Below are 25,313 nucleotides of genomic sequence, written 5' to 3' on the forward strand. Positions count from 1 at the left end.
GTTATGAGCCGAAGAAGAATGAAGCCAGGAATACACATAGTTGTCCAGAACATCTTTAAAGGTCTGATTCATGGGCTCCATATTAAGAGTAAACTGCTTTTCCAGGTATTCAGCGAAAATATCAACTTTATCTTTAAGTGACTAGGCAATTTTAGTATCCGTATGAATAGGTCTATTGTTAATACTACGTCTTTTAAGATTTTGAAGATACTTCCACAAAGAACCATCATTAATATTAAGTTTAGAAATAAAATCTTCTCTTGTTTCCTTTTTAAAATCAGTGATAAATTTCTTGATTCTTCTATTAAAAATATTCATTTCTCTTTTAAGGGCAGGGTCCCAGTTACGGTGCCAAAGCTTCAGCAATCGGTTTCTTTCTTTGATAATGTCTCTGATACTGCGAGGGAGTCGAATAGTATTGTTAGTTAATTGAATGGTAACTGTAGCATCTCTGAAAGCTTTCAGTATACTGTCAGGGAAGATTTGAATGGCAAGATCGATATCCTGTTTGGTAGAAAATGAAGTGAAAATAGGAGGATGTTTGATTAAGATATTCTGAAAAGTAATCTAGTCAGTATTATTTCTGGTAATAGGAGGGTCGTCTTTAGAAACACCGAGAGAAGCAATGACAGGTACATGATCAGATGTAAGTTCTGCCTTGACTTCCAAGGAAATAGGGATAGAAGTATTTGTAAGGATAATATCCAAGATGTCCGAGAGACTTAGAGAGGCAGGACGATAAGTGGCTTCAGAAGGTACATGTAATGCGACAGGATGATTGCAGATAAAATTATGCATAATACGTCCATTGGTGTTAGAACGACGACATCCCCATTCGAGGTGCTTAGCATTCATGTCTCCGGCAATAATAACTTGCTGATCTTCAGGAAGTAAGTTTTTAACATATTTTCAGAAAGTCGATTTCGTGGTGGATTATAAATAGCCGTAAAATAGAAGGTACCAAATTGTGGGAGTATAACAGCAACAGTCACACTTTCGAATCCAGAAGCAGAGTTTGTCGAGACAAGACAGGATTGCAGCAAGCCTTGTTCGGATGGCGAGCTTATTAAGCAGTGTATTTTAGAGTGTGCAAGCGTATGGTGTCCTGATGTGAGAAAAAAATTTGAAAGTATTTCATTAGATTATAGTGTGGCGCATTGACTCAATTAGTGACGAATTCACAGAACAGCTGAAGACTGCGAGCAAAAGTTTTGTTTGGTTTTATTTGTCACCGGATGACAGCGCACGTAATTAAAACACTGAACAATTACGCATTTTTATCCGTGGCATTAATGGAAATTTAGTCATCACAGAGGAATTACTTGGCCTAGAACCAATGAAAGACTGGTTAGGACTATCTTGAGTGTGCTGTGAACCGTGTGGAGAAAAGTGGCTTGTCCTGAAACAAAATTGCAAGATTTATAACAGATGAGGCCAGAACTTTAAGTGGAAAAAAAATGTAGGTATGGTTAAGCATTTAAAAAACACGTTCCAAACAGAAGACACAGACAGTGATATCTTGTCTTTTCATTGCATTTTGCATCAGGACAGCCTTTGTAAAGCTGCACTGGACTTAAAGCATATGACAGATCCTATTGTTAGTGTGGAGAACACAATCAGAGTAAGAGCACTCCACCATCGATAGTTCAAATCATTTCTTGGAGATGTGGAGGCAAAGTATGAAGACGTAATTTACCAAATAGTGTGAGGTGGTTGAGTCTGGGTATTGCAGAATGAAATCCTCTTATTTCTGTACACGAAGGAAATATCTCATGATTTTTTACAAAAACAGGATGTGAGGAGTGGAGATATGAGATGATGCTTGTAGCTGATGTATTTGAGAAATTAAATGAACTGAACTGCAGCGACAGGGGCTGTGGAAGCACGTAAAATCATTCAAAGCAAAAATAGGTCTATCTGCAAAGCAAGCAGGAAAACAGGAAGTTCATGATGTGTTTCTGCTAAGATTAGGGATCATCTGCAGAGTTTGGAGGACGAGGTTACAAGAAGACTTCAGGATTTTAAAGAAACTGAGCCTAAATTCAATATGCTGTCTTATTCCATCACTACTGATGCTGACACAGTGCCTGAGAAGTTGCAGCTTGAACTTAACTGACATGCAGTCAGATCGCACTGTTAAAGGAATGTTGTTTAATGCTGTGACATTAGTTGACATTTACAAATCTGTCTGCTAAAAAGTTTTCATGTATGAAGAAATTCGTTTTCTCTGTATTTGGGTTTGTCTGCCTCTCTCTTTCTATATATATTATTTGTGAGCAAAGTTTTCCTTGCTTGTAGAGTAAATATAGATGCTCTTTAAAAGATATTAACTTCCAGGCTATAAAGAGATTCTCATCAAGCAACCTCAATATATATATTGTAGAAAAATTTGATAGAGTACATTTGTCCCATTAAACTGGTTCTAAAATTAAATGTGTCTGCATCTACAGTTGATATGAAATCAGCACAAAATGAATTGAACTGCCATTATTTTATCTAATTTACATTTATTGATTTTTTGGCTACAATTTATACTTTTACTGAAACTCAAAGATAACTAATGAATGCAATCATTTTAAAAGGTGCTAACCTCCGCTAACACCCCCCCCTGCTCCCACAAAGTGGTCCCCGAATGAAAACAGTTGCTCACCCCTGCTTTATTGCACTATTTCCATTAATTCCTAAAAGGGATTAAAATATTATGGTATTACAAACAAACGAACTGAATTAAGAAAATTAGTGGTATCATTTGTTCATATAAATGTTCGGTTCTACAATAACGAATACAGTATTTCCTAACGATTAAAACAATGCTGGATATAGTAAGTTACTGAATGTGATTTATGTTTGTGGTAAGGAGATATATAGACTCAACTTTCCTAGGAAACAGCATGCTGCTGTCGTCAGTAACACTCTCCTATCTACTTATAATCTCAATTGTAGCTTTTCCCGCTTTCACTTCACCCTAAAGAAATTCCAATAATTCAATGTGGCTGACTCGCCGGTTGCCTAAAGTTTGTTCCAGTAAATATAACCTTATACAAGTCCATCTATATGAGGCACGAAGGAATTAATCAAAAATGTCTAAAACTAAATATACCGCATTAACCATTCTTTCTCTATTCCTGTTATAAAGCTTTAGGTATCTTCATTAGATATAAGATGTGGCTTCTCCTTTTCTCAGCTGATGTATTATTTATACTGAAACAATAAAATGAATTGTTCAGTATGAAATAAGTTAAAAAAGAAAGGTTCAAAATTTAAGAATTTTATTGAGAAAGAAAAAATTGCCAAATACTGGTATAGTAAGCAGTATTAAAATTGTTAAAACACCGATATGCTCGAATATTAGTAATGGGCCCTCCTTCCCCCCAAAAGTCTTACATAGTTAATAACGATAGTAAGTAAACTTTCTTTATCTAAGGTAATTATAATTTTAAAAAATTAAAATTTTCTTTGGTAATACTTCAGTTTTGACAGCAAATCAGTTACAAAAATAGTTGTAACTCTATAATAGTTTAAATGAAAGATTTATGTAATTCAAACTGCGATTATGCATGGGTGTTTTCGTGTATTTCCCCATGTGAAACCTAAAATACGGATCAGTTTCTCTTTAAAGACTCCTCACAGAAGATTGCCTTTGTACGTAGGGTGTCCATAATTTAATCAACGGATAACAAAATTAAATTTAAACGTAATTTTAAGAAGTAATCGGAATTCACAGAGAGATAATTTATTCTAATTTTTGGGAATGGCAACAGGGAACTTTTTTTTTTTTTTTTTACAGACAAAATGGTGGCATGTGGTGAAAAAGCAATGTGCATATTTTGGTTATAGAAAACGAAATCACCGAAAACAGTCCAGAGGCGATTCCGACATGAATTTATAAACCTCCACCAACGGAAAAATTAATTGAAAGATAATTAAAACAGTTTAGAGAGACTGGGCATGTTCCGCTTAAAGAAAGTACAGGTAATGCCAAACGTCAGTGATAAAAACAGTTCCGCCATGCGAGATGTGTTTATGTGCAGTCCCAGTAAATTCCTCTAAAGATCTCCTGTACGACACTGGGCGTTACATTGAGCTCTGTAGCTACATGCGCTTGTTAATCGCCTGCCTCTAATCTATTGACAATTCTTTATGTCATCGCACCTTCCATTCGTTTGTGGCTATTCATTTAACTTGATACCTTATAAAATTTACCCAACTCTTGCAAGAAATATGGAGAATGTCGTGAAGGAATACCAGTACACAAATCGCCGGAAATCTCTCGTGCGCTTGTATCTCCTCCACAATCATAGTTGCGCAGACACGCGCGTGTATGCTTTCGTATTCGACTCTGAAAATTTGCGCAATTCTTCGGCTGCATAATTAATACCTATGGTTCAACACGTTTGGTAAAAATATACATAATTTGCAAATTATCTTAATTTTGCACACGAGTGCATTTACCTTTGATGAATATGAGAATGTAGTAATGCATTCCATTTCACGTCATGTTAAAAGCGCGGCATTTACGTCTTTGCTTCAGTTAAAAAAGTATCTAAGCACCGCTCTGTGTTTAAGTGACATCTATTGGGATATAGTGTTACGTTCCTTCACGATACAAGGAAATGAATTATTTAAAACAGACTGGAACTTTGAGTTCTAGTCACTCAATTTGAGATATGCATTTTACACTCTAAAATTCAGTAAAATCTTCCCAAAGCGTCCACTCACAGCTCTAGCTTATTTTTGCCTTTGTGGAAAGTTTTCCTGTTACAGAACGACAATAATGATTATGTTCATTGCCCATGTTTAATTGCTTTCCCGAAAAAGGTAGTAACTTTAGTAATAACGTAGTAATAAGAGTTTTCACTGTAGTAAATGAACTTCAAATGTTGCAGATTTTACTCCAGTGTTCTTATAAATCATAATAATAAACTCTATGATACATTGCAGACTTTATAAGGTATTTTTTCCCTCCTTTCCGCATGCCTTCGGAGTGTAATTGGAAGTAAACTCGACACATATTTGAGAGTTGCAGCGTTCGAGTCCCGGCAAGGGAATAGTAGAGTTTTCATGTCTCCAGCATTTAAAAAAAGAAATACTAATGACCCTACAGTTTTAACATTCAGTTTGCGGTTATTGAGCTCATCTAGCTTTCACAGATATCAGGACAAACGTCTGTACCTGTTAACACTCCAAACTGCACCATCTGTTAGATTAAATTTTAATTAAATTTCACATGCTTTTGTGCAATTCTTAAGCCTTAAAAATTGAACCATAGAGTTATTTTTACTCATTTATAAGGGTTACAAGGTATTTCTCCTACTGTCTTGGCATGCCTTCGTGGTGTGGTGGTCCGGTATTCTAGAGGTCCGCGGTTCGATTCCCGGCTAAGGCATTGTTAACTTTGCATCTTTTCTGCTTCCAAAAAAAAAAAAAAAAAAAAAAAAAAATACCCAATGTTTCTACAGTGTTTATTTAATCCACGAAACATGGTTTCTGGCAAAAATATTTAACATTCGTAAATTTTCAGTAGGGATAAGACAAATTATATTTTCACTTAATTTTATTTTATTTATTTATTTGCATATAATACTACTGTTTCTAAAATGAAAATGTCTGACTGTCTTATTTTGCAAATGCTCAATCGTAAGACTGAAAAGCAAGTTTTCTGTTTTATATTTAAAGATAATAAGCAAATTATTGTTATTTTTCAATTTCAAATTAAAAAGCCACGCTAAAATAGTGCAAGTAATTTCTTTGAACGGTAATATATTACAAATATAAAAAGAAAGCAAAACGGGGGAAAAATAAAGAAAAAAAAGGACAAAATAGAAAAAGAAAGAGAGAAAGAAAAATCTCATGTGAAGATATTCTGAGATGAAAAATATAGAAAGAAAGACATTTTGAAGAATAAAGTACGTAAAAACTGAGTCAAAAGAAAATGAAACGTATGCTCTAAGCCCAGAACTTGCATATAAGACACCATTATTAAAAATTCTCATACGTATAACTAAATTCTTAAAACAACACTTTTATTCACGGAAGTAAAAACTGGAATTAAAAAAGTACTCGTAGAATTTTCTCCAAAATAAAACGCTTATTTTTCTTCTGAGCAAAGCTGCATTTAAACTCTAATTAAACTTATTTTAGGCTCAAGAAGACTGACAAAATATTAGCCCTATGAAACGTCCGACATTTTATCCCTTTTCCTCGTTATCAGTATTTGTTGCTGGGAAATACATTCAGCAGGAAATCAAGTTGGACAGCTCATCTGGCTGAATTTTAATTAAAAGACAGCAAAATGCGAAAAGACGGCAATTAACGTATTTTCACGTCAAATTCTCCTCTTTCGTCGAGTTTAGATACTCATTTTGTCTTTTATACTCTTAATCACGGACAGAAATTGATCTGTGTACTTAAATTAAAGTCGAAGTAAGGAAAATTGATTTTTTTATTTCTTTCTGGCTAATATGAAATAATTTTTAATTTGTATATAAGATCATCCAAAGCGATTTTCGACTTGAGCAATTCGCATTTTAATACCCGTGCATATAACAAGGACATAACAGAATGATACTCGTAATGAAATATTATACTAAACATGTATTCTTGACATAAAATTAGCAAAGCAACAAGATTGTGTTCGGCGTAGATTTAGTCTCAGATGAATCTGCAAAACTCAGATATCTTGCAGATTTATTTGCTCCTGATAAAGAGGCACCTGTATTTGCTTGCCCCCGAAATCGATTGAGTTCTAAATCTACGCTAGACGCAAGTTTATTGCTTTGCTATTTTTACATTTCACTTTGGCGGGTCTCTCTTCTGTTTTGAAGTATTCCTATGTTTTTACAGAACTCTTAACAAAAAATAATCAACCAGAATCATCACGAAGTTAAAATTCCTGGAGTCAGGTTACGTTATTTGAATATGGCAAACCACTCGATCCGGCCAAGTGGAGTGATGACATCATGGAAGACAGTTTTAAGGAGAAATCACGAAACCTAACCAGGCAGCAAGTCCTCTTGCCTGGGTTCCAAACCAGGACGAAATATGAGTATTTGATAGTTTTCAAAAGCTCTGCCACTGTGGTGACCCTGAAATCATGCAGAAGCGCCGGGTAATATACTGCAATGAACACGCATTTTTACCAATCTTGAAACATGTAAAAAGCCAATGTACGATCAGTGATTTTGGATTTAAAATATACAAATGAAAAAAGTATACTGCTATGAAACTTGCAGTCTCAAACAATAAATGCAATTCAACAGAAATTGTTGACTTACCACAAATAGCTACGTATTTGTAGTTCCGCCCCACAGGCGAGTCCGGGTAAATCACTCTTTCCGAAATCGTCACCTAGGAGAGAAAAATGAAATTATAAGTACATGACATACAAGGAGGGAGATTAAAGTGTAGTCAGTATCATCAATATCAAGTACCCTTGAAAGAATATTATGTTTATGAAAACAAAAAGTGACTGAACTTGTTTTTCTTTTGTATTTATTAAAACATGCATGAAAAGAAAATTTTCTTTCATGAGGTACATGTAAAGACAGCGTTACTTCCAGCACAGACTTTAAAGTACTAAAACTGTTTGCAAACATTCTCACGCTAAAATTTAGTGCTCAATTGTTTGAACACTACGTAGAATTAGTTAGGTTTGTACATTCTGGAACTTAAGTACAGAATTCTTTACGAAATATGTTATTCTAATATTTGATTAAAGTATTTATAATACTGCAGAGGTTAAAAAAGACTCTTTGACTTTATAAGAAAACGTACAAGACGCATAAAAATTCAAAAATGTTTGAAAAAACCTGCGTTAAACCTTATAACTTCAAATGACATGTATATTTTTGTATTCCGTAAAATAAAATAGCATTGTTCTCCTGTGGGAATCAAAGAATGAAAGTACATTAATTGCAAGGGGATTTGAAATAATATGTGTACGAATAGCTTCTGAAAGTTACATTTCAAAGAATTTCAGAGTTGCTTCTAAATTAGTAAACTTATTTTGCTCTAAAATTGTGATACAAATTTAATTATTCAGACTGGCAAAGGAATGAAAATAACTGCTTTAGTAATTTTATTTATTTATAATTTGGGGGTATTGTCATGCTTAAAAATACAGCTACATCTAAGGCTTCGTTAAATTTGTTTTCACACTTCAGAATATCTGACAGTAATCATTCGCAATGATAACTACACTAATGATATTTTTTTTTTTCATGATACTGCCTTAGTAACGTATACAGCATTTAAAAATTAGTAAGAATGTGCTTCCACGACTTCCAACCTTGAAATATGAGAAACCCCGAGGTTCTGGTGCTAAAACTGTGAGTTCCCGGACGGTTTTCGACTGCTCGGCGGCCATTAATCTACATTTTAAAAGAACTCAAAATTGATTTAAATTAGCTTTATAACGCATGACTCAGTTACAATATGATTCTATCGTAAAATATATTAATATTAATTAGGTATTCTAAATATTATGTTCTTGGAGAATTTTCTGACATATTTATACTGAGAAAATCCTTAGTAGAGAGGAAAAGCTTTAATTAATCAAATTACTTTTAAACATAGTAAAAATAAAATTAAGAGTAATTATACATACTATTGTGAGGATAAATTGAGTAATGTACTGTATACTGCCGTAAAACAAAATTAAATATAAATATTTACTGATTAAACATATGGTCAACTTTTTATATAAAGTCCTATAAATGTTTACATTAGATCAAGACAATTCAGATCAAATAAAATTTAATACGAAAAATTATGCTGAAGATCACTAGAAGCAGAGCAATGAAATTTGCTGAATTTTAAGCTTCATTAATTGAATAATGAAACTTACACTATGCAAATTTCTGTTTGCACAATTTAATTTTATTGCCGAAAAACACTTTCATTAGTGAAGGCTAAAAATTTAAAACGAAATGATTAACCTACCAGGACACTGGACGATATGTCGGAAAGCCGGATGAGTTGACAGGTCATAAAATCTCATAAAATTTTATGACCATAAAATTTATGAATTTATATTTTATTAATTTGGCTTCTCATACGATGGACATTTACAAATTAACAAGTATTTTAAATGCAAAAATTTGCGTATAATTTATATTTGCAAACTGAACCAGCCACAACACACACATGCAACCCCCCCCAAAAAAATATGCTTACATTAGACGACGTTCTGAAATACTTATTTCAGAGTTGATCTGATATTTTAAGAATTCATAATGCATTCGCAAACGACGAGTATCCTTCTACGTAAATGAGGATTTCCATAGCCAAATTGGAGGATATGTTAGCGCAATTGAAAAACGTGCCGGCGCCGCAAAATATATATATAATACTACGAGTTCAGCAAGATCAAGCATCAGTCTGTTTAGTAAATTTAGCGCAACAACTACGCGTTCTCATTCTACAGCCTTTTGGTCATCCTACGGTACATCAAATTCTACGACGTAATGGGTATGTTTCTATTTTATGAACTTATTCTTTTTAATTTCCGAACATTTTTCAAGTAAGGAATTTGTTTCTTTTTGAACAGACTCAGAAAAAGAACCGAAAGGAATGGCTCTAACAATAAAACTGGGAGAAGTTCTGGTCGAGAAAAGGAAAAAAGAAAAGAAAGCAGAAACCTGCTTTTGATGGAAACTTGTCGAAACAGGAAATCAAGAAAACACAATGGATAAAAATGGTTCTTTTTCGCACGAATGCTCATCTTTAAACTGGATTATAGAAGATAAAAACAGAAGACAATTTCTTTTATAATTCTGTTTTAATAAGTATAATATACGTATAACCTCTCAGGGATTACAGGCTTTATAAGATATGACTATCAAAGGGAGAGATATTTTTTTTTTTTTGTAGTAATCGATGGTAGACTATTAATAGGAAATATACGATGCTTTACAATAATCGATAGTAATTATGTTTCATCCCACCATTAATCAGCAATTTCTGTCAGAATAATGCAAATTTTCTTTGATTTTTCGATTGAGAGAAACTTAAATTAAACCAATAAGATAATGGACTTACACTACATCCAATTAATTCAATAATTGAACGATCAAGTATCCAAAGCTGATCTCCCTGCTTTATTTACCACTTCAATGAACGAATTTTCATATTATACGGATATCTGAATGCGAGGATAAGTGTTGCATAATAACCCATAAATATAACAAGTATTCGCATATTTACATTCGAAGTTCTATTAGAATTTCTATCATTGCGAAGTTTCAGCTATGATAATATTTTATTAATATTTATTAGAAGCTTCGGAAAATATTGTGAGAGTTAAATAATTTTAAATGTTGCAAAAGTGTACCTACTGTTTGAGTTAATGTGAATTTTGGCACATTAACTTTTCTGATTCTGAAACGCTTGGATTCAATTTCAGAGTAAGAGTTCGATGCTGGTAATTCAACGCATTTACTCAGAGCAGGGAAAAAAATTTATAGGTCGTTTCGAAAAGTCTTATCTTCCACGTTTAATGGACGGAGAAAATTATACGGTACCGTCACCACGGCTGCTTTAGATCAGTTGTGGCCAAACAGAGGCTCATAAGCCTCTTCCGGCTTATTGTTTCTTTCTGCTTCGTGTTTTAACTGGGCAGAGGTTTTAATTTTAGAATATACTTGCAGTCTGAAACAGATATCGACTCGATACATTATAGTTCGAGAATTGTGGCATGCGCCGATTATCACAGTAAAAAGCAAAACACAAAGAACTCAGTTTTTGTATGCTCGATTTACGCAGCAGTTATGCTCTTTTTAAAAATGTTTTTGCTACGGAGACAGCAGAAAAGAAGTACATTTGCAACACGCTGTCCCAATGCTATACCTGAAATCTAACCGAACGACATCAGGAATGCAATATATAATGATGCACTGAGGTGAATATCTGATTAACCAGATATATTTCGTAAAATATAAAAATAATTTAAAGCTATGTGTGATTTTCATAAGATGAACCTCATGTTAGGCTATAAGTGAAAAATTAAACTAGACTCTTTTGCAAAAGAATCAAAGCACCAAGAAGGACTTTTGCAATCGTAACGAAATTTGGTATGCAAAAACATCTTGATCGAATATGCAAATGATCAAAGTTTCAAGGCAAATGAACAGGAATTCCTAATATAGCGCGCATTTCTAGTGCGCAATTCGCAAAGTATAAAACCAGTAACAGAGGCGGAAAATTTATCTTTTTTTGTTGCTGCAATTGTAATTCCGTAAACAAGCAACTAAAGATGCCATTAAGACGATATCGAAGACCTTACAGACAACTAAACAACTTCTAACGTGGCGGCATTGTACGGTTGCGTGAAGCTGGGTGGTAATACCGAGCAATAGGTCGCTACCTGCAGCGTACAGACACTCCTGTGCAAAGATGTTGGCAGCAATGGCTGCTACAAGGGAATTGCCGACGTAATGAAGGCTCTGGAAGACCAAGGATCACAAATGCGAGGCAAGATAGGATCACAAATGCAGGCCCGAACCGCCCCAACAGTATCATTGCCGACTATTCATCGCACTACAACCACGTCTATATCTCCCGTGGTACCGTCCACCATCTCACGGCGCTTGTCTGAGGCGGGGTTACGCTCACAAAGGCCTTTAAGACGTTTGTTTGCCTTTGACCCCACAACATCGGCGGAGTCGTCTGGAGTCGTGTCGCAGCCGATCATCATGCCTGCCATAAGACTGGCATCGTACAGTGTTCAGCGATGAATCCCGCTTCACTCTTGAAGCAGATGACCACCGTGTTCGTGTCTGGAGAGGACGGGGCCAGCGGTCCCAATCAGCCTTTGTTTAACAAAGGCACACAGCCATAACTCCTGGTGTGATGGTGTGGGGCGCTATTTCTTATGACAGCATGGCATCTTTAGTCATCCTCCGTACATCTTTAACAGCTCAACGATATGTTGAGACCATCCTGCAGCCGGTTGCATTACCCTTCATGGCACGTCATTCTGTGGCCGTTTTTCAACAAGATAATGCCAGGCCACATACCGCTCGCATATCTCTAGACTGTCTTCGTGCAGATGATACTCTTCCTTGGCTTGCAAGGTCACAAGACCTTTCGCCAATCCAGCATGTCTGGGACATGGGAGGCCGCAAGATTCGGACACCAAAAAATTATCGCAGATCTGGAGCGACAACTGATGAATGCCTGGCAGAATGTGTCGCAGGATGACATTAGGAACCTCTACCACTCCTTGCCTCAACGAATTCAAGCATGCATTGCCGCCAGGGGCGGTTCGACCAACTACTAATTTAAACACTCAATGGGTGACTGTGAGCCGTGAACAGGTACTATGACTTTGATTTTTTAATCATTTTGTTATCTGTGTATGAGTTATACACATATTCAGTTTCATCAAAAACAACCAATTCCTTCATGGTGCTTCGAGTTTTTTGCAAAAGAGTGTATTATTACTTTCTATTTAAAATAATTCATGAATCTCAATTGCAATTTTTCTGTAATACCTGTTTTCATATTTTTTAGAAAAATGAATTAGGATTATAGAAATTTTTTTATTTCTCTTTTCAAATTAATACTACAGAAATCTTTGAAAGAAAATGGTCATATATCTTCTTTCTATTTGAGTACTGTTAATCAAGTGAAGAGAAAATTAATACGATATCTATATCATTGGAGCAAATGCACAGCAAATGCACACTTTCTCTCAATGCACAACAATAGTACAAGAATTCTTTATTTTTCTCATAAGTAATCATGTTTATTACACAGGGTGGGTGATTCAGCTAATCTTGCACAAACTTCGAGGAGCGGTTGAGTGCACGAAGACAAATTGAATTGTGATAGCAATGCAGGGTCGAATGCCACGTAATTCTTTAAACTTTTGTCGTCACTCTGACAGGACATTTGCAAATCAGTAAATCGGGCGAAGTAATCCGTTCATTCGCCTGTAAGATAGCTAGCTTCAACACGCCTTTATTACTGCTGGAGTTACATCAAATGACAGGTCTATGACAATGTTGAAAGTTATGGAAACTTCGTAAGCATGCATTGCCACAGCTGCTTCAGAAATTCAAAATACTCAGGAATTTTCCAAAATTCATGTAGTTCTATGGGCTGATAATACCAAACGCATGTTCGTGGCTGCAATTTTGATCACCTTCTGTAACTTTAGTTCTTTCTGCAAACGGAATTATGAGCAATTAAAAGCATTTTGTTTTCTATCATGCTGTTCTTTTACTTCTCTGCATGCTCACACATGAAAACAACGTTTCCATTCCTGCATACCAGTATAATTCGGACTTGTCTTAGGACAAACTACATTTCTCAGAAGTTAGTATATGTAGTTCTGTTAACATGGAGTTTTATCATATTTGCTTTAGATCACAATTTTTCAACGTGGGTGCTGAGGAAATCTAGAGGGGGCGTTACTGATTCGAAGGGTAATAAGGGGACGTTCAGGAGCAAGAGAGCAATAAGTACGTGCTTTGAAAATTTAATTGATAACCATTTTTGATTGCCAAAAATTTAATTGACTACAGAGAATTATTACAGTCACACATGTTTACAAAGATTATACTAAAGCATGTCAGCCGACACTTTACAGATGCTGGTCAAAATTGCATGCAGTTTATACACTTTCTCCCAACAGAATGAAAATCAGAAGCTAGCAGGTTAAATTTTAAAAACATGAATACAAATCTTCATTTGTTTTTATATCCATATTCTTTGAGTAGATACATCTGTACATATTGGGGCAGGACATGTGTCTGTTTTGCCAAGTTTATAACGTAAATGCTTTGAGAAATATTTAATTGTTGCCGTTCTGTTTCTGTATTGCACAATGCACTTTAACTAGTAATGCAAGAAATGTTAAGAAACTGTGCGCAGGGAGTTAGACAAAAATCTTTTTGATACAACAGCTGACCACAGGTCTATAACAAATGACAAAAGAATTCATTTTCCACCCATGATTATTCATGGCCTCTTCGAAAAAAGAACAAATATGAAAAAGGCGAAATACAAGATGAATAAATACAAATACATATCATATAAATAATGTTATGCATATAATTGTAAGTGGGGAAAAACGTATGTGGAATCGCATAGTCAGGGCAATGCATAGTAAGTCTAGTTCTAATGAAACTTCGAGAAATGGTGCTGCAACACGTGAGAATTTAGAATTAACTCAGCAGCAAACACATTAACATATCATTCATGCGCCCTCAATCAATCATCCACATGTCTACACAAGCAGCAACTAATAAATGAAGTGATGGATAGCTGAAATGTTCACTCCTTTGTAACACTGTCGCATTCGCTGTGGTTGGGAATACGTGATTTGCAACACAGTAATATAACGGTTATCCAAAATAATGTTTTGTGGATGTTACGTGGTTAAACGCACGACAATTCTATTCATATTTCCTTCCACTTACACAGAACCATATCATTTAAATTTTTATCCACCTCCATTTTCAAAAATACACTCTTTTTATGTTCGTTAAATACCGATTGTACCTCTTACACTTTCAACACTATTTCATAACAAATTGATATAAAATGATTCATTTCAGTTTGCCGAATTTTTTTTTGTCTTTAACTACGGAATATTTCTTTCTCTTTCTCTCCCAGTTATTGCAGTCGAACTTCATAGCTGATACTTCTTTTACAACAACTATCACTGTTGCTAATTTAATAACACTAAACTAGAGTAGGACAGCCAGTGGTCGAGCAGTAATGTTGCTGAACACTGGTAGTTCCGTCCGAGGCTCGAATCCCGCGAACGGGCTGGTTACATACGCGCTTTCATGATTTTCCTCATGTGTAACGTGCATACGAGCCAGTTTCCTTTAAAATGTCATTCAGGAAGGCATCCCACTCCTTAGGCAGATAGCTCTCGATGCTTTGCCGTAATCACATAAACCAAACCAGAACTAGAGTATAACTCTTTGATTCTCTTTAAATGGACTCGCACAAATACACCTCAACTTTGAAAGTACAAATTTCTTAAGTTTTAGAATTTCGATTTCTTTTTTTAGTTTTTTAAAAAATTAAGTATTTATTCTATTAGACAAGTTTTAATCAATAAAATTTTCTGATTATTTTATCATGAATCTTATCAAAACTGATGAAAATGTTATCAGTTTTAATGTAAATTACATTATGCAAATTGATTTATCACAAATTAGTGCTTAAATTCGTTTACAGTTTACAATGTATTTATAGCCATGCTGTAAAAAATAATACAACCCTTGCAAAGCAAATAAATGAATTCTAAACACATATTTTTAAAAGTAGAATTACAAAAGAGTATTTTCCTCGTATAGAACCGCCTGCGTACTCTTTTGATAGCATGAAAGAATTTATTCTTTGATAATCCAACACCAGTCACAATTTCTGATATGAAATTTTTATGGAATTATTATTTTGTCCTATTATCTTACAAAAAATTATGAAACCCTTATGGAATCCTTTATGGAACTAATATTTTGTGCAAAATTTTCACGGGAAATTTCTTCATGCTCAACTAACGACCTGAATGCTCACTCTAGTTAACTATTTTCATTTGTACGTTAAAAAATTATGTTGCTACATATTTCGTATAAAATTTCTGTGTAACGAGAAAGATGTGCTACTTTCATAACTTTGGACAGTTTATTACGTATCTTCTCCCTCATTTCCGAATACCTTCACGGTGTAACTGCAGGCAGACTCAAAGCGTATTCGGGAAGTCTGGAGCTCATATCCTGGCGATGGCATATCATATTTTTCCCCTCTCCCGCATAAAAAAATAAACCTAATGACTCTGCAAGCTTCACAGGTAATTTTCATTAAATTTCCAATGAAATGTAAGCACGAAACGCAAATTCGCAAAACACGTTTCAAATTAGGAGTTGAGATAGACGAGATTTAGAACAATGAAAAAAAAATTAGAAATTGAAAAAACATGAAACTAAATTATTTAAATTGTATATTCCTTAAGAGGTGCTATTTTACAAAAACCTTTAAGGTAAAGCTTACGTTAAAGATTAAAAAAATATTAAAAAGAAAAAAATATTATCCGCTGCAAATTTCCGGAGTTCAAATATATGCATGTAAGGTACGATACTTATGTTTCAGAGATTGCGAATCATGTAAAAATTAAAATTCCACAAAACATTTTCAGCTGTATTTAAAAAAAAAAAAAAAAAAACTATTAGTGGACTACGAAAACTTTAAGAACTGACTACGGGTAACATGCTTTCATTCTGCACAGCTACTTGAAAGTACTTCACATGCCAGTAGTTCAGAAATCTTATACATGTATCCCAACTTCTTTAGCTTCCTTGTTAATTGTTACTTTTACGAAGCAATCGCATTTTTTATGATCAAATACGTTCCCTGGAACTATATACACTCGTGCTAAAAAAATAAGCAACAAACGCTTGAAGAAAAGGTATGAATGTGAAAAGAGTAATTAAAACATACAATTTACATATAAGAAGCTGCATCGCCGAATTCAAATAGGCAACCAAAATTAGCATAAAACGCAATTCCGCAGTTGCACCACAATGCTTTAAAAGGGGCACGCCGAAACTATGTTTCAGTTCGCAAGCAGCTATAGTTCTGTATAATTCGAGATAGTCAAAGAGAAAAGCATGAGCCGAAGGCAGCATTTGCACGATGATATGAGTTGGAGGGCTGTAAGCTGTTGCATGCTGGTGCAAGACAATTCGCTGTTGCAAGAGAACTGAATATGCATCGTAGTATCATCTAGAGGCTTTGGAATAGTTACCAAAGGAATCAAAACACCTGTAGAAGACGCCGGAGGATTACCACAGCAGTAGATGATCGCTTCCTGTTGCTGTGTGCCAGACGCCGTAGATCATTAAAACAGCAAGACAGCCGGCGTCGCATCTCTCTGCTGCTGTAGGACAGCCAATGTCCTGCCAAACAGCGTCGCGTCGACTGCATGAAAGTTTAATCTATGTCCGATGACCTGTGGTTCATGTTCCTTTGTCCCTTTCGCATGTTACAGCGCGTTTGAATTATGCCCGTGAACATCGCAGATGGACGGCAGAGCAATAAGGAAAAGGTACTCTTTACGGTTGAGTCTCGATTTAACATTCAGAGAGATTCCCGAAAGGCAATAATATGGCGAGAGCCAGGAATATGCTATCCGGCGCCAAACATCGTCGAAAGAAACCATTACAGAAGAGGAAGCTTACTTGTATGGGCTGGGATAGCAACTTGCTGCAATGGGTACCGCCTCGATATTTATTGATAGTAACGCCCAACCGCATAGAGCTCGAGTGGTGCATAGTTATCTGGAGAGTGAAACCATTCCACATCTCCCGTGACTTGATAGATCACAGAACATGAATCCCATACAACATGTCTGGGACATGTTGCGACGACGGATAGCAGGTCACAGTGTGCCTCCAGACATGTTTTTATAAAGCTCTTAGTAAAAATCCAGCTTGCCTCGCCATTATCAAGCATGCATTTCAGCAAGAGGGTACCATACCCATTATTGGCGCGATGTTTCCATTGTTCATTCTTCCGAACCATTTGGTCTTTCGCGATGTGATGGTCATAATACATGTGTTTGCTGTGTGGTCTAGTAAAGCCACACCAACCTCTTGGATCAGTTTCACGCATTCCGTGTTTTCCTTTGTTGCTTACATTTTGAGCAAGCGTGTATTTGACTGATCGCTGAGAATGCAGTAAGCTATGAATGTAAAATTTTTAAAATTTTTTTAGAAATTTATTAGCATATCATGGAATGAATAAAATGCTTATACCCTATATATAAAGGAAAAAAAGTAATTAAAAGAAAAGCTTAGAAAAAACTTAATCAGAAAAAAATTAATTGCTGAGCATGCTTAAAAATAAATTCTTCCTTAAAGCAATGTATACACACTTTTAAACAGAAGGTAAGCCAATAAAATGGTATTAAATGTAAAACCAGGTACTATTTTTCTTTTTAAATAAAGGTTCTTTTTATACGAATAAATAAAAACTGATAAAGTTAAAAATAAAAATCACCAGCTACAGTGGTTCAGAAAACATGTTTAAAGAGCAAATTATCACGAAAAATACAGAAACATGCAAAGTTACTTAAACTTAAAGAGAAACAAACACAAAAAAAGAAATCCAATTGCAGCAGACTGATGAATTTACTATTACAAAGTCTTAAAATGTACGAATTATATTTTTTACAATCTCTTCGGGTGATATATTTATCTATTTAACTCCAATTTTAGTCAGCCGCGAGAAATACTCAATTTAACTAGATTTCGGTCAACGTGAAAGCAGCAAAAGCTTCAATACACAAAAATCTTTTCCCATACTAAAATATTTTAATCAGGCGAAATGTGAATAAGTCTCAAACTCCAAAGAAATATTCTGATTCGTTGCTTCTAAATCGCAAGTGCAAAGATAAATCCTTTTAAAGGAGTTCGGAAGTCGCGAAACTTGCATCAGAAAGTAAAATAAAACAGCATCAACAGTTAACATGGCAGGATGCATTACTAACAACCCACTTGATTTCACTTTTCCTCCAGACCTCCAGACACTAGTGTTTGCCGACCTATTCATTCCCAAGCTAAAAAAAAAGGTCGCCCCTTCTTGGTTTACTTCCCCCTTTCTCCACTACTGAATGATACCTAGAAAAGAAATTCTCACCGTTTCACTACTTTGTTCCGATCAATTTCCAGTCAAGTTTGTATCAGTCCGGAAGGAAAACTTGGATTTAGAATCATTCTATTCCTTAGGAATCTCGATCTCAAAATAAAGTTTTACGCAGTTAAATGTGACTTGCCAGGATAATCCCATGCATCGAAAAATAAATTCAACAATAAGATTAAAATATATGTAAGGAAGGTTTTTACTTCAAAGGAGTGCTTGTAAAAATTGCATATAATAGCCAAAATGCGGAACTAATTTATGTATGCGAAGAGGATCAAAGCTGAGTTTGCATATAATATTCTATGATTGAGTTCAGTTCATCCATCAGTGGCTGGAGTGGATAAGACCACTTAGTATTGCAATTATGCTCAAGATTTCAAATCCCAATGAAATGGCTGTTGTATGAGAGTTTTCATATTTTTTTTCCATGTGTAACGTAAATATGAGCCAGTTCCTTTCAGCTTCATCTTCCTCTAGGAAGACAAGCCTCCCCGCTCTCACGTGCTCAGTCGTATTAAAAAAATAAATAAATAAATAAACAAACAGCCTGAACATCACATAAATGTAAGCAAATTGCTAAAAAGCAATAATAACGGCGATTAGAAATTTAAAAAAAAAAAAAAAAAAAAAAATTAGCCTTTTGTTTGCGAAAAATCTTGCTTCAAGCGATCCACTATCATTGTGGAACGCAACAAGTTTTTACGTTGTCCAAGATATTAAATGAGCCCTCAGGAATATTCGCAGAACATAGATGAGATAGAGGAATAAGAAGCGCATGTTTCGTTTGCGAAGCAATTTTTCGCTTCTTTTAATACATCTTCTATTATTAGTTTCTTCATACTGCCGATCTATGCTTTCCACAAATTGCTCTCGGGTTTCCATCAGTTAAGGAAAAATAAGCCACCATTTATTTTGCAATAGAAAAATAATATCGCCTTTATATTTTGCTTAGAATCATCGCCGAACTGGTAGCAAAAATGTCCTTATTACAGCCATCATTTTGGACTAAAAGTTCTCTTGTGGTATTAATTGCATTCCTAACCCGCCTGCCAGTCTATCCGACAGTAGAAGGAGAATACCAAACTGCGTCATCTTCAGCGCGTCGGAATAGGCGCTCATGGACATCATGGACACCTTAAGCAATGGCTATATGAAGCACTGGTTGGCGCTTGAGTTCATCAAGCAATATATATGATGTCAGTATTAACTAAAATATCCATCGCACTTCGTGTTTACAGCAAAGTTTGCAATCAGAATATTACTCTTTTTTTCACATAATTAACATTCCCATAATTATTTTATAGAGTTTGGTGTTCTTTGGTAGCATAAACTATGTTCAAACTTCTAACAGACTTAAAGTGAATTATCGCTGTGTCTGAAAATAACTGCAAAGTTTTAAAAAGGCTTAAAAACAAACCTTTTTATTAAATCAAAACTTTAACATAAACTTCACGTCTCTTCCTCACAAATCAACCACTATTTGAGACGACGTAACTTAAAATAACAATCAAAATTAAATTTAAACTGACCATAGTAGTCAACGATTATACAGTTAATTTAATGCGAAGTTAACTTAAAAACTTTTCTTCAGGGTAACAATTTAAATGTTGGCAGCAATAACACAAAGCCGAAGAATTACATTCTTATCAATGCTAGTGAATATATAACGATGGTTCGGGTGGCAGAAACAGGCTCTGTCTTACAATCGGACAACCTCAACTTAAATACTTTCAACTGCATTTGAATTCTGGTACGGAAAAGGAAAAGAGAAACGACAGTATCAATTGAAATTATAAATAACTGGTAAAATAAAATAATGATAAACCTAGAAGTTTCCTTTAATTTTAATTAAAAGGATTTTAAATATAAAAAGCGAAAGTTTATAATCATTAGTACTGAACTCTGAATATGAAAATAAAAGAAGTATAACCAGCAAAAATTATGAGAATTATTTGAAAATTATGTTACACTTCTTAAAATCTAAATAAAGTGGAATACTCAACCACGCCATTTACATTTCAAACATTTAATATATTGCGAACCTTCATGTGGTAATCACATTCCTAAAACGCCGACTGCCACTTCTGAAAGTAACCAATATTCCTAAAGCATCTGCAACGAATGTCATTTTTTTTTTTTTTTTTTTTTTTTTTTTTTTTAAGATGACCATAAGCACAGAGCAGGAATATCAATTAGAAGTGTAAGTGACCAGGCTCACTTTTTTTAACAGTAATACACATGTATTCTCATTCATTACAGTTAAACGCAAAGCTACAGAAAAACTTGCTATGTTTTCTTGGTCGTATAATGCGCGCAAAATAGATCATGTGAGGCAGCTTTTCATATTCAGGAATTACAAAACATTTCAGAAAGGAAATTAAATGAATTTAATAATTTATATTAATTATTCAAGATTTCATGCTAAGAGTTTACCTCAATTTTGCAGAATTTTAGCATTAATTATTCAATAACGCACCCATATCAAAATATACACACTACCAATGACAAAGTGCATTAGTGACTAAAAACTGTGGTAGTTCTTTTCAACTTCGATTCCAGAGGACTATACAAACTGTCTGTATAAAATAACATATCTTTTCCAAAGTATAGTGCCAGTCTTTTTTCCCCATTTTTCGAGCATTAAATACACTTACCATCTAAATTTAACTTCTATCTTGAAAATATACATTCCGAAATATTTATAAATAAAATATAGCCGAATGTCATCAAAATATTTATACCATGAACTTCAAAATATTTTCATAATGTTCAAAGATGACCATAAGTGCTAAATAAAATTTTTAATTTAATAAATTTATTAAAACAGTGTATACTGAAAAATTAAATGACAAGAATGCATTGATATGATTGTTACATATATTACTTTCTTTTCCAAAGGTTACTGCTCCAAACGGAATTTTTCGCAATTAACACTTAACTTGTAGCATCATTCACACACATAGCCAAATTGTTAGAAAGGAAATTTTAGTAAATCATACTTCACTCATTAAACATGCAATGATCTCATCTTCATAAGATTTAATATATGGATGGCATTTATGAATGAATAACTTTTCGAAGCAGTATTTCTAGAATATAATATTCCAGATTTTTCAACAGAATAAAAACTAGTCGTCCAAATAAACCCTGATTGCGCGTACTTGTTTTCCTGTGTGCTATATTATAAAGTATCCAATGCATCAAATTTAAGAACTGCATAAAAAAGGAAACAAACTCTGCCACTAGGGGTCCTTTCTTTTTCGTTTTAAGCGAGCTATTATAGAAACTGCCCCTCCCACCTTTGTGGAGAAATACTTTATGTATAGCTTAATGATTTCTCTTTCTCTAATGTTTTCACTCATTCTTTTCTTAGTATTTTCCTTCTCCGCTTCCGTACAATGAATGCGGATTTTATTATTGCAGATCACAATAAATCAAAAGCCACAACGTGTCGCTCTTTTTTCCCCCCCCATCTCCTTCTCGTGCTTTCTTAGAAAATATTCCTAGAACATTCTGGAAAACTAAAAATCATCGATCTTAGCTTCCAGAAGCCATTCTGTAAGCAACTTAACGTTCAGGTTTCTTATGTTTGTTTTTCGCAAGTTCGTTTTCGATAACGCTTTCTTTGCTCTCCCTCCCCCCTTCTGGAAAATGATTTCTACGGTTTTCTTTCTATAAATTTATCGGAAGTCTGATGTACGTCATTACGGTATATCACATAGGATCTTCAGCACGTTCTAATAGATAAAATACACGAGTCTTTCTTCCTCTATAGACTGCGTTTCCATTAGATTCATTCTTTCTTCGTTTTCGCTTGAACATTACCAAATAATGGAATTTCTAAAAGTATTCTTTTCTAAAAGAAATTATAGTATTTATATGGATCCATAGAGACCAAGTTACTTTCAAAGCTATTACACGTGAAAAGAGGAATTTTTTTGAGAGGATGCTTTGAAATAGTTACATTTTCCCTTCGTAATTAAATTTTATTTTAGTATTTACATTTTAAAAGAGAACTGATAGCTTACAAACAAGTCATCTTTCATTTCTAGAGCATCGAAAAAAGAAATTTAATATTACACATGCGTTTATCTTTGCATGATAAATTTCAAATGTACGTATATTTTACAAGACAGCATTCTCTTCATTGACGTAATCAACGAAATGATAAAAAGTATTATGTTCAGAAATATCATTATTTAAAAAAAAAAAAAAAAAAAAAAAAAACACCTTTCCTCACTTTTTGACCCATTTTTGCTATTTTCATTATCTGCTGCCCCTTAAGGCAGGACCCTAATTGTCTGTGACAAGCATTACTGACAGAATGTGTAGCCATATTTGACTGCTAGTGAATATAGTAATAAATAAATACGTGTGAGTGAGGAGAGATGATGAACATTAAATAAAATTCCTTTTTGTAGCCTGCTTGGAGAAAATATATATAATTTCAAATTTTAATTGGATAATTTTAGAAAATAACTACATAATTCTAAATTTTGTACTCGCGAAAGAGCCCGATAATTTTAGACATGAACAGTTTATTAAGACTCATAAAATTTTTTGTATCTAATGTATGCATGGGGAATAGTGATTTTCAGTCAAACGATGAACTTGGTTTACTGTTAAGACAAGTAGCAATTTTTTTACATTTTCATGCAGCTAAACTTTTACTTTCATTTTATATTCATCCCAAGATTTAAGTGCAAATCGAACGATTGCTCAAAGGCGTTTGTGTTAAAACTATATGCCAATATAAACCGAATACGTCCAGTAAAAGATATTAATACAATTTAAACTTGTCTTCTCTTTATAAAAACAGAAGAAAAGAAAAAAGATAAAAGCTATTGAAGGCGACTGGACTTTAAAAAACATTGGGTCTAGTTAATGCACTTCGAAAAGCAGTTTATTTTTTTAGAGTTATATCCCATTTACATTGATCCCTCTTTTGTGTTTCGACTTAACTGAGTTCTAAGCTTGTGCTATATAACATCACGGCACAAAATGCTTTAAAAATTCATATTTATTCAGTACTTTTTTATCCGTATATCAGACATATTTTAACGAAAGCTGTAAAAAATTTTCAATATTTTTTATTCATTCAGGATGTAACAACTTTCTTTTTCCGCTTGTAAATTGGGGATTAATGCATTATGAATTTTCTTTATGGCGGTATTTTAATTATTGAACCACGCTACTGAGCTCTTTTGACGTATAAACTGCGTTCGGAAATTTTTAATTAACTTTTCGTGTTGTAATCTGCAGTTAATCTTCCAGTAAATGTCTTCCTTTCTGAATATAGATAATCCCTATTCTTGAATAATTGTACCAGCGGTAACCATGTGATTCAAGGAGTTTCGGCAACTATAATAATTATTGTTTTATAATTAAAACGTTACACAGCGACATTTAAAAACTATTAATAAAATAACATGCTCGGCGATAAAAGAATGCATCAATCAGACATTCAGGGAGAAAGAAATTAAATGCGTTTTTAGTATACTAAAAAAGAACTAACCTTCCCAACAAATGGTTCTGCACACTGGGCCGGTATTCCAGAGGTCCGTGGTTCGATTCCCGCCGAAGGAGTTTGCTAATTTTTCATTTCTCCGGCTTCCAAAATTTACCTAATGTCTCTACATGTAACTGCAGCAGTTATACTTATTTCCTGATCCGCAATCGTCTTTTCAAACCACTTTGATGAGCCTTTTCTCTTATCATTTTCGTCCGTTTTTTATCAAGAGATAATTTATTTGTACGACAAGGAGTTAAGTACTAGTTCTTAAATACCCCAAAAATGTTATTTTGTCTCGATTTAATATTTCAAAAGTTGGTGGGAAGCACACCACCTACATAATTTATCAAAACTAAACAGAATGCTCTCACGCCTATTTCTTTACTGAGCAACAAACAAAACGTCCGAACAACCAAACAGTCCAAAACAAACAAATATAGGCCCCCAAAAAGCCATGACCAAAATCTTTTCCATTGACATTACGGTCACACTGATGCAAATCTCCTTTTTTTGTTTTCAAATAATAGAAAAATCAGTTACAAATCCGATTGTTTTCTTTATGATCATGACAGTACATGTGGCTGTGATAACTATGCTTAATGGAAATTGTTGTTACATATATACGGTGAAATGTATTTATGTATGTTATGCAGGTGTTTACAAAGCCTGTTATTGCTACTCCTCCGTATCAATACAAACTGTACGCATGTGACCGTTTTAAAGCAAGGTCACTTGTGATTTGCATCATATGTGAACTTCACATCAGTAGATCTGATTTTGTGTAGAAAGTATAGAGGATCAAGAATATGCGCTCGCGCATCGTTTATGAAAAGTCAAAGTTGTATTTAAACTCTCATTAGTTGGTTATTTCATTATGGCACAGCACATGAGGGCTATCTATCTGATGGAAAGGATGTCTTCGTGGAGGATTTCTAAGTGCTATTGACTCGTACTTGCGTTATACACCGAGAAAATCGTGAAAACATATATACAGTCAGCCCATTTACCGAAATTTGATTCAGAGTCGAACTATCAGTCTTCAGTTATCTTATATATTCGGCCACTGGTAGGTCGACGTGTTTTTGTCTGGAATGTATAAGAAACTCGGTCTTTATACTATCAGGGAACGTGGTCATTACGCTTG

The 25,313-nt window shown here is 34.3% G+C and overlaps 1 protein-coding gene across 2 annotated transcripts in view; it reads right to left on the minus strand.

Annotated features, from left to right (window-relative positions):
* The window catches only part of LOC118189295 (uncharacterized), a 382,580-nt gene that overhangs the window by 100,183 nt on the left and 257,084 nt on the right, over window positions 1-25,313 (minus strand). For both annotated transcript variants that reach the window (XM_035359875.2, XM_035359876.2), the window contains one exon: window positions 7,275-7,347. The gene's annotated coding sequence lies outside the window, so the exon portion shown is untranslated. The remainder of the gene's footprint in view (window positions 1-7,274; window positions 7,348-25,313) is intronic.

This window comes from Stegodyphus dumicola, chromosome X1 (genome assembly GCF_044657685.1).
Source record: "Stegodyphus dumicola isolate Sdum_Otavi_A_Nest chromosome X1, ASM4465768v1".
In the NCBI taxonomy this organism is placed as follows: Eukaryota; Metazoa; Arthropoda; class Arachnida; order Araneae; family Eresidae; genus Stegodyphus; species Stegodyphus dumicola.